At 39.1% G+C, this 10,083-nt stretch overlaps 1 pseudogene; it reads left to right on the top strand.

Annotated features, from left to right (window-relative positions):
* The first annotated feature begins 2,024 nt into the window (after window positions 1-2,024).
* LOC101715191 (signal recognition particle subunit SRP72 pseudogene) lies at window positions 2,025-4,136 on the top strand (annotated as a pseudogene).
* Window positions 4,137-10,083: the final 5,947 nt, after the last annotated feature.

Below are 10,083 nucleotides of genomic sequence, written 5' to 3'. Positions count from 1 at the left end.
TTATTAGTCATAGTAGTGTGTGTGTGTGTGTGTTTATGTGTGTGTGGGTGTGTGTGCGCGCGCGCACATGTTGCTCTCTAGGCCTTTAATCCTATAGAATCTCTAATTTCCGTATGCCCATGTACCTAAAGTACTGTTTGCATTACAGTTAACTATTAAAATAGGAGCTGCCAAAACCAGCCAGTCTGGAGTATAAATAACACTCTCCCACCCTGCTCAATGAATATTACACACAGGATCAAGCTTTGGGACAACTGAATGGTCACATAAGAAGGAAAAGACAGCAGAGATTTAAAAGAACTTCAGGCTTTCCCATGCTCTATGATTTTGAAAAATGTTTCTCCCATCTAACCATCTCTTTCTGCATGACAGCAAATAGATATATGAAGAACAGAAATTTGAGTTATAGAAAATCATCATGACTCTCTGAGCTTAACATAAGTTGCCACTCTGAGTGCATGTTTTTTCATTGTCCAACAAGCTCTTAATAAGCTGGGTGCAGCCCCTCTTTCCATGGAAGACTGGGCGGATGTTGCCAATAATTATGCCTAGGTAACATATTATGGCCAGGAAAAAAAAAGATATAAACCCATATGAAGAATGTGTAATTCAATGAGAATAAATTGGGACTGTTGGTCATGCAATACATAGAGAGGAATCAAAAGTTTGTACGTTGAAATCTCACACAAGGCTTTCCTAGGCTATTGTGCATACTATTCCTAAAGCCATTTCACACTAAACTCTACCTTGTTCTTTCTCACTAGCATGGACTTATGCTTTCACTATAAATGATTTAGCTGCCACAGTCCAGGGTGATTTTAAACCAAATAGCAAAGGACATTGTGGTAATAGTATTATAATTTAAGGAATCATTTTGTGCATCACTCTCCGGACTATCAGCATCTGTCTTTCCTTGTGCTGACCAGGGGCTCATGAGGTCTAGAGTCACATGGCACAACATCCTAATTGTTACAGTTATTGCCCCATGAGTGTGAAAATCCACCGCACTTGTATTTTTGTTTTTATTTACAACTTGTGGATGCTGCATAGATGAGCTTGCGATCTGTGGTTTTATCCACCTGTGTTTTCCTCTCTAGGGCTGCTGGGCCTGGAATTAAGTCATTTCTAAAGGCCCTTTGCAGGCAGTTCCTTTGTAAAAGAAGTTAGGTTATGTGAAAGAGGCTATGGCAGATGATGCGACAATAGCCTGTAAAATCTGCAGGAAGTTCCAGGATGGAATTTTTCTCACATGAAATAGCCATCAAAGGGCCTCATTTGTCCCCCAGTCATGCTCATAGGCACAGCTGAGGAAACTCCCACACACTGCTAGGAGAAGGAAAAAACAGGGTTTAGTTTCTACCTTTCCTATGGACACACCCCTCAACCCCCAGAAATACTCAGTGGAGCTCAACAGGATTCCATAGCCGTGGGGAAGTGCACAAGGACAGTGTCCTTAATGTAGATGAGCTGGCTTTGTGATGTGGAGGCTCCAAGACGGAGGTGTGGATGTGCATAAAGGCACACTCTACAGACATGTTGACCAGAATGCTGCAATCAGTCTGCACTTCCCTTGGATTAAAGGCTGCTTATTATTTTGAAGAAATTTGTTCAAAAGGAAAATATATTTGACAGGTTTGTTAAAAAATTATTCTAGTCTCAATTTCTTCTGATATAAGACTTTTAGAAAAAATTCTTAGAGTGCAGAATAGGAGGCTTCTGGGCCAAACTACCACTGCTCCCAGCATAGAGGAGGTTTCCGGGTCAATGTGCCACAGCACCCAGTGCAGAGTAGGAGGCTTCTGGGCCAAACTACCACCACTCCCAGCACAAGGAGGTGAACTATACACACACTCCCATCCCCGGTGAAATGAGAAGACATGTAAACAAACCTCAGAAGCAGACTTCCAGATCACCTATAGCAACACCAAAGGAAAATGAGATGGAACACTCTGATACTCACCACCTGGACGCCCTGAACTAGCAACAGAAAAGGATCTGGAAAAAATGACATCAGATCCTCCAAGATGGGGAGCAGTGGCAGTGGGGGTGTTTCGGTGCCTGCACTGTGAAGTGAAGTGAACCATTATGGACAGAACGATGACTTCACGTGCTCTCTGAAGACCATCAACAAGATACTACAGATCAACAAGAACAATGTAACTGCCCTGCACTGTAAAATGGTCTGCCTTATTTAGAATGGAAGTTTCAAGGAAGTCTTGAATATCATCAATATGTATACCAAAGTTTTCACCAATAACTCTCTCTCCTTTGAGAAGGCATATTGTAAGTATAGGCTCAACAGAATTGAAAATGCCTTGAAAACAATAGAAAGTGCCAACCAGCAGACAGACAAGCTAAAAGAGCTGTATGGACAAGTGTTATACCGTTTGGAACGCTATGATAAATGCTTAGCTGTTATAGAGATCTTATGTGAAACTCCCAAGATGGTTATGATAAAGAGAGGAAAACAAACCTTTCAGCAGTTGTTGCAGCTCAAAACAATTGGGAAAAAGTGGTTCCAGAGAACTTGGGCCTGCAAGAAGGCACCCATGAACTGTGCTACAACACCGCTTGTGCACTGATTGGACAAGGCCAGCTGAACCAGGCAATGAAAATTCTACAGAAAGTTGAAGATCTTTGCCACCAGTCATTTTCTGAAGACTCTGATGGAAAGGAGGAAAACCCACAGACAGAACTGGCCATCATTCATGGTCAGATGGCCTACATTCTTCAGCTTCAGGGTCATACAGAGGAGGCTTTGCAACTTTACAATCAGATGATAAAATTAAAGCCAACAGATGTGGAATTACTAGCTGTAATTGCAAATAACATCATTACCATTAATAAGGACCAAAATGTTTTGACTCCAAGAAGAAGGTGAAATTAACCAACGCAGAAGGAGGAGAGTTTATGCTTTCCAAGAAACAACTGAAAGCTTTAGAATTTAACAAAGTTTTACTTGCTATGTACACAAACCAGACAGAGCAATGCCTCAAAATATCTACTGGTTTACAGTCCAAAAGTCCTGAGCATCTCCTGCCTGTGTTAATCCAAGCTGCCCAGCTCTGCCGGGAAAAACAACACAAAAGCAGTAGAGCTGCTTCAGGAATTTTCAGATCAGCATCCAGAAAATGCAGCTAACATTAAGCTGACCATGGCACAGTTGAAAATTTCTCAAGGTAATAAATCCAAAGCATGTCTAATTCTGAGAAGCATAGAAAAGTTAAAGCATAAACCAGGCATGGTATCTTCATTAGTGACCACGTACAGCCATGAGGAAGATACTGATAGTGCCATCGAGGTCTTCATACACGCTATCCAGTGGTACCAAAACCATCTGCCCAAATCTCCTGCTCATTTGTCCTTGATAAGAGAATCAGCAAACTTCAAACTCAAATATGGGAGGAAGAAGAAGGCAATTAGTGACCTAGAACAGGTATGGAAGCAAAATCCAAAAGATATTTACACTTTGGCACAGTTTATTTCTGCTTACTCACTTGCAGATCCAGAGAAAGCAGAAGCTCTTAGTAAACACTTGCCCTCATCAGATAGTATGTCTCTAAAAGTAGATGTCAAGGCTCTTGAAAATTCTCCTGGTGCTACATACATTCGGAAGAAGGGTGGAAAAGTCACCTGAGATAGTCAGCCAAAGGAGCAGAGGTCAGGGAGATTTGAAAAGGAAGAAGAAGAAAAATAATGGAAAACTGCCTGAAAATTATGACCCAAAAGTTAACCCAGATCCAGAAAGATGGCTGCCAATGCAATAATGTTCTTACTACCAATGAAGCAAGAAGGGTAAAAAGAAGGATCAGATTGGAAAGGGTGCTCAGGCAGCAACTATGTGAGCTTCATCTGAACTCAATGCCAGTAAAACTGTGAGCAGTCCCCCTACTCCCTAAGACCTGGCAGTGCAGCAACCATATCTGCCTCTACAAGAAACATCAAACCCCCAAGACACCAGAAACCTGCAGGGGTTCCAGCAACAAAGAAGAAACAGCAACAGAAAAAGAAGAAAGGAGGAAAAGGCGGCTGGTGATTAGAATATTCTCAGTCCAGGATGTTTTTAAGCTAGTCTCAGTGACACTAGGAACATAATAAAGGTAACACGGTGAGAAAAAAAAAATTTAAATCAGAAATAATTTCTCAGATAACAGCAGAGATTGTGCCCACAGTGCAAGACATGATTAATACATCTAGAGAGGACACAGATAAAAGAATAGAGGCGCTGAGGAACATGATGCAATCCCAACATAGGAAACAAATAGAATCCATAAAACACATGCAAACAGACTTCCAAAAGATTAAAAACTCCATAGAAAGTCTACACAGCAGAGTGAGCCAATGTGAGGACATATTTTCAGATATAGAAGATAAGACTGCAAGTGACAAGTGACAAGGAAAAGAAAAACTGCTTTAAAATTGTAAGGGACCACAAGAAATCAATCCACCAGCTGCTAGATGATATGAAGAAGAATAACATAAGACTGATTGGAGTCAATGAAGAAACAGAAGAGAGTACAGATGACATGAAAAAAAACTGTTCACAGAAGTGATGGCAGAAAACTTCCCAAGGAGGGGAAAAGAATTTGACATACAGATAAGTGAGGCATATAGGACTCCAAGTAGACTTGATTAAAAAAAATCTACACATAGGCATATAATTGTTAAGATTCCAGAAACCCAAGAGAAGAACAAAGTTCTACAAGCAGTTAGAGAAAAGAAACAAGTCACATACAAAGGAAAGTCCATCAGAATCACAGCAGACTTCTCAATGCAAACTCTCAAGGCAAGAAGAGCTTGGAGTGATGTATTTCAAGCCCTAAAGAAAAACAGCCTCCAACCCAGACTGATGTACCCTGCAAAACTATCTTTCAAAATTGATGGAGAAATAAGATACTTTCATGACAAAGACCACCTTAGGAACATCAAGAATACCAAAGCAACACTCCAAAAATTTTTAGACAAAATCCTAGGAAAAGACAACGAGGACCACAATATCAGGAAGCCCAGTAGAATGAACCCATCAGGGACCACAAGAAATTAAAAGCAAAGGGGGAGGGTCAATCAAGAAGAAAAGTCATGACAATGATAAGTCAATACTTACCAGTTATAACCATTGTTAATGGTCTCAACTCACCAGTCAAAAGGAATAGACTGGCAGAATGGGTCAAGAATTGAGATACAACAATATGCTACATACAAGAAACACACTTAATTCAAAAAGAAACTCATAGACTGAAAGTTAAAAGGTGGAAAACAATATTCCATGTGACAGGAACCGAAAACAAAAGCAGGAGTAGCTATCCTGTTTGCAGATCAAGTGGATTTCAAACCAACACTGATTAATAAAGACAAAGAAGGACTCTACATCCGTGTAAAGGGAACAAGCCAAGAAGAAGAAATGACAATCATAAATATCTATGCACCAAACACTAGTACACCCAACTATATAAAACAAATACTAACAGATATGAAAATGCATACAAGCACTAATACAATAGTAGTGGAGGACCTCAATACCCCACTTTTACAAATAGATCAAGTAGACAAAATTAAGCAACAAAATACTGGAACTCAATAAAACTCTTCAACAAATGGACTTAACAGATGTTTACAAAGTCTTCCACCCCACAAAATCAGAACACACATTCTTTTCAGCTACACATGGGTTGTTCCCCAAACTAGACCACATACTCATTCATAGAAGATATTTAGGTAAGTGCAAAGGAATTGAAGATATCCCCTGTATATTATCATAACATACTGGGATGAAATTAGAGATCAATAGCAAAAGAAACCTCAAAAATTTCTTAAACACATGGAAATTGAACAACACACTTCTGAATAAACAATGGGTCACAGAGGAAATTAAAGAAGAAATCAGACAATTGGTACAATTAAATGACAATGAAAATACAACATATTGGAATCCATGGGACAAAATGAAAGCAGTCTTGTGAGGAAAATTCATAGCAGTGAATACTCATATTAGGAAAATAGAGTGAGCTCAATTAAACAACCTGATGCTGAACCTGAAGCTTCTACAAAAAGAAGAGCAGGACAATCTCAAAGCTCATACAAGGGAGGAAATTATAAAGATCAGAGGAGAAATCAATGCAATGGAAATGAAAAGAACAATATAAAAAATCAAAGAAGCCAAGAGTTGGTTCTTCGAAAGAATAAACAAAATTGACAAACCCTTAGCCAACCTTATCAGAAAAGGAAAGAAAAGGCCCAAATCCATGCAATTAGGAATGAAAAGGATGAAATTACAATGGACCCAACAGAAATCCAGAGGATCATCAATGCCTACTTCAAGAACATATATGCCAATAAGATGGAAAACACAGAAGAAATGAACAGATTCCTAGAGAAGTATGAATTACTAAAGTTGAATGAAGGAGACCTAAAATTTCTAAACAACCCAATATCAATCAATGAAATTGAAAATGTAATTGAAAACTTACCAACTAAGAGAAGCCCAGGTCCTGATGGCTTCACTGCTAAATTCTACAGTATATTTAGAGAGCAACTACTGCCACTACTGTTTAAACTCCTCAATGAAATTGAAAGGGAAGCAATATTCCTGAAGTCATTCCTGGAAGCAAGCATCACCTTGATCCCCAAAGCAGAGAAAGACCCAACCAAAAAAGAGAACTATAGGCCAATCTCACTAATAGACATAGATGCAAAAATCCTTAATAATACACTGGCAAATAGAAGGCAGATCATCAAGGAGATCATACATGCTGACCAAGTGAGATTCATCCCAAGGATGCGGGGATGGTTCAACATATGGAAATCAATCAATGTAATACACTATATCAGTACAGCCAAGGACAAAAACCATATGATCACCTCAATAGATGCAGAGAAAGCATTTGACAAAATCCAACATGCATTTATGACCAAAACCCTACAAAATAATAGGAATAGACAGTCTCTACATCAGTCTGATAAAAGCCATCTATGAAAAACCAACAGTGAATATCACACTAAAAGGTCAAAAACTAAAATCCTTCACACTAAAATCAGGAACAAGACAAGGAGGTCCACTATCACCAATCCTCTTCAATATAGTTTTGGAAACATTACCCACAGCAATTAGACAAGAGAAAGAAATAAAAGGAAGAAAGATAGGAAACGAAGAAGTCAAATTGTCATTATCTGAAGATGACATGATACTCTATATGGAAGTCCCCAAGAACTCCACCAAAAGTCTTCTAGACTTAATAACCAAATTCAGTAGAGTAGCTGGATACAACGTCAACAAACAAAAATCAATAGATTTCCTCTACACAAACAACAGACTGACTGAGAGAGAAATAGGGACAACAATTCCTTCCACAATAGCATCCAAATAACTGAAATACCTAGGAATCAGCCTAATGAAAGAAATCAAAGACTTCTTCTCTGAAAAGTGTAGCACTCTGAAAAGAGAGATTGAAGATGATATCAGAAAGTGGAAAGACATCCCTTGCTCCTAGGTAGGAAGGATCAACATAGTGAAAATATGGACATACTTCCAGCACTTCTATATAGATTTAATGCAATCCTAATTGAAATCTCAGCAGCCTACTTCATGGACCTTGAGAAAACAATCCAAAATTCATTTGAAACAAGAAGAGACCTGGAACAGCAAAAGCAATTCTAGGCAACAGAGACAGGCAGGGGTTATGACAACCCCCAACTTGAAATTATACTACAAAGCTACTATGATAAAAACAGCATGGTCCTGGCAAAGAAACAGACCAGAGGACCTTTGGAACAGATTAGAAGATGCAGAAACAACTCCAGACACACTCAGCCACCTCATGTTCGACTAAGGAGCCAATCACCCTCACTGGAGGAAAGATGCCCTCTTTAATAAATGGCGCTGGAAAAATTGGATTTCAACTGGCCAAAGACTAAAACTAGACCTATATTTCTCACCATGCACTAAACTAAAATCTAAATGTATTAAAGGTCTAAATATTAAAACAGAAACACTAAACCATCTGGAAGAGAGTGTAGGAAGAACTCTTGAAGACACTGTTGTAGGAAAAGATTTTATCAACAAAATCTCAGTTGGCCATGAACTAGCGCAATCAATAAGTGGGATCTCTTCTTACTAAAAAGCTTCTGGACAGCAAGAGAAACCACCAACAGTGTGAAGAGACAACCCACAATCTGGGAAAAATTTTTCACCAGCTGTCCCTCAGACAAAGGTCTACTATCTAGATTCTGTTAAGAACTTAAAATAAAATCAGACCTCCCCAATTTAAAGACCCAATCCAAATATGGACATCTGAAATGAACAGACTTTTCTCACACAAAGAAGTAGAAATAGGAACTAAGCATATGAAAAAATCTTCAACATCACTGTTCATTAGAGAGATGCAAATGAAAACAATGCTGAGATTCCACCTTACCCCAGAAAGAATGGCTGCTATCATGAAATCAACCAATAACAAAGGCTGGCAGTGCCGTGGGGAAAGAAGAACACTGCTCCACTGCTGGCAGGAGTGTAGACTGGTGCAACCACTGTGGAAATCAGTATGGAGATACCTCAAAGAGCTAGGACTGGAAATCCCATTTGACCCAGCTATTTCCCTGCTGGGTAACTTCCCCAAAGAATTAAAAGATTCATACAACAGTATGCACCCATGTTCATAGTAGCACAATTTGTAATAGCTAAGACTTGGAAACAGCCCAATTGCCCATCAACTGGAGACTGGACAAAGAAAATGTGTTTGTTTTAGTAAAATGGAGTACTACTCAGCCATAAAAAATGAGAAATTAGAGACATTTATAGCTAAGAGGACGCACATTGAGGCACTACTCTTAAGTGAAATAAACAGGACATACATGTGTAAATACTGAATAGTTTCTCTAGTGTGAGAAACTGAAAGTGTACATAAGGACTAAAAGGTTTAATAGATAATGTGAAATAGGAAGAAAAGGGCCAAAGGGGAAGGGGAAGTGGGAGGGGTAGGAGAAAGGAAAGAAAGGAATAGAATTAATATGAGAAAATGAAAAAATGGAAAAAAAAATCTTTGTAAATAGGGAGGGATCGAGGGGTTGAGGAGAGGGCAGGGGGAAGGGGAAAAAATAAGAACCAAGAGAGATTATGTAAAGGTGCAAATTTCCAATGATGAATGTCATTTTATTGTATACCTAAAATGTAGCAATAAAATAAAATTTAAAAAAAAGAAAATTCTTACAAGTAGCTGATCATGTGCACAGCTTCTGCAGCTCCCAGGCAGGTGATGAAAGTAGTTACCTTGCGAGCTCATATTCTAGATTTTTACCCAAAACAAATAAGCAATACAAATATACATATCCTGAACTCACTAATGTAACTCTTTCGGAATTGGCCAGGCAGGTTTTTCCTATTTCTTTTCTTTGAAGAGTTGAGATCTATAAAGAAAACATATCAACATCATACAATGTCTGGATAGCCCTTCATTCTTAGGGTCCTTTGAGCACAGAGAATCAAATACTTCCGTAACTTGTGGGACAGATGTGTCTAGATTTGCCTGCCCAATTCACATAAAGCAAAGGGATTTGAGAGGATACGTTGTCATCAAGTAAAGGTAAGCAACTTCATTACTGGGAAATTTCAGAGAATTTTCTGAATCAATGCAAAGAAATAAAAAACTGGTCTACCAACATGTTATTGGAGTTCCCAAATGATTTGGGAGCTTGTGGTGAAGTGAACCCAAATACATTCTATAATTAAAGTGCGTCCAATATTTGGTCCAATCAGTTTTCAAAAATCATTCCTCATCTAGGTAGAGCTAAGTCACTGCAGGGCCTTGGGTGCTGCTGGCGACCTGCATGAGAACACGCATGAGGAGGAATCTACATGAGATGATTCATGTAGCAGAGTTATATGAGCAAGGCTAGTAGCAATCTTGTGGCAGATGGACACCAACAGAAACACCACCTCAGAAGAGGGAAATCAGAAGACACACCCAAGTGGCAAGGACTCTGTCCTAAAGAGTGGGGCTGGAGAGCTTGCTGGATTGAGTCTGAAGCCATGAGTTGATATAACCTGGTGTTCAAAGCCACCAGCTTTAGTTAGTAAGTACTCACCTGATA

Source organism: Heterocephalus glaber, unplaced genomic scaffold, assembly GCF_053883595.1.
Source record: "Heterocephalus glaber isolate CG9 unplaced genomic scaffold, H.glaber_assembly_v1.0 deba00000470, whole genome shotgun sequence".
Taxonomy (NCBI): domain Eukaryota; kingdom Metazoa; phylum Chordata; class Mammalia; order Rodentia; family Bathyergidae; genus Heterocephalus; species Heterocephalus glaber.
The sequence above is the reverse complement of the archived record's forward strand: the minus strand, read 5'-3'. Positions and strand labels throughout refer to the sequence as shown.